We start from the raw sequence: 1,172 nt of genomic DNA, 5'->3' as shown, positions 1-1,172 counted from the left end.
TCTACGAAAGTCATGTCCGGTGGAAATTTGAACTCACGAAATGAACAATTTTGTTGAAGTATCTGAAGATTTAGCTAGATACAGGATCTGAACATAAATATAATAATATATATAATATATTTTGTTGGATCATCAAAATTATTATGTAAGACGCTCAAGCATAAATGCTGCAAAAAGTTTTCACGTTCTATAGCAAACAGTTTGAGCGTTATATATAATTAAAGAAATAAAAATAATTTTAATTCAAACACAAAATTATTTTCAGATCTGCACATCGAGAGAAATATTTGGTATACATAAATCATAATTTCGTTGAAGTGTAAATCCAAGTGTATTATCCAAATTTTCTTAAGTTTTAATTAAAAAATTGCGTTGTTCTAATTAAAATTTTGATTGGAACAATATAGTTATTTTTTAAATTAAAATATAACCAAATTTTGATAATTTATATCAATCAAATTATGATTACTCATACCAAACATTTCTCTCAGTGTCTACCTAAATTTTTTAATAGTTTAGCAAAATTGTTTTTTCAAAATGCATAAATCTTACGTTCTTCCAAGAATGGAGGCTTTTTAATATCATTTCTTAAAATTACTTAAAATATTTTATTGACGTGCCTTTTATCATTGTATTTAAACACATACATTCCTTTATGAATATCTTGATGTAAAGCTCTCTGATTATAATATCGAATAATAGTATAGCAGTTGCTCGCATTACTTGTTTCCGCTGCATTACTTGTAATTTCTGAATTACATTCAGAGCTTACAAACATATACTTACAAATTCATTACTTTTAAATCTATTGCTTGCGCAATTGTTGTTTAGGATCAATATTTCATTTGTACATAAAGAATAGCATCGAAAATGAATGAACTTAAATTTAATCGAATTTAATTCGAATTAATTTTTTCCATTGCCAGTAATGAACGGTTTTCAAAAAATTCAATAACTGTAGCTCCCATCAAACTTGTGTCTAGCTCTTCCCCTCTTTCCTTCTCACTCGCTCGCTTGTTCGCTCGCGCATTTACAAGAAAATCTTACGAATGCGTCCAATTACAAAACACCGCGGGCATTCCTGAATAAGCCTATACACTAAGGTCGTAATAGTGGCCTGGCACTGGCCTCGTACGTATCCTCGGTCCGTCTCCATTTCTCTCTCTCTCTCT

This window comes from Trachymyrmex septentrionalis, unplaced genomic scaffold, assembly GCF_001594115.1.
Source record: "Trachymyrmex septentrionalis isolate Tsep2-gDNA-1 unplaced genomic scaffold, Tsep1.0 scaffold60, whole genome shotgun sequence".
Taxonomy (NCBI): domain Eukaryota; kingdom Metazoa; phylum Arthropoda; class Insecta; order Hymenoptera; family Formicidae; genus Trachymyrmex; species Trachymyrmex septentrionalis.
This window is presented reverse-complemented; position numbering follows the sequence as displayed.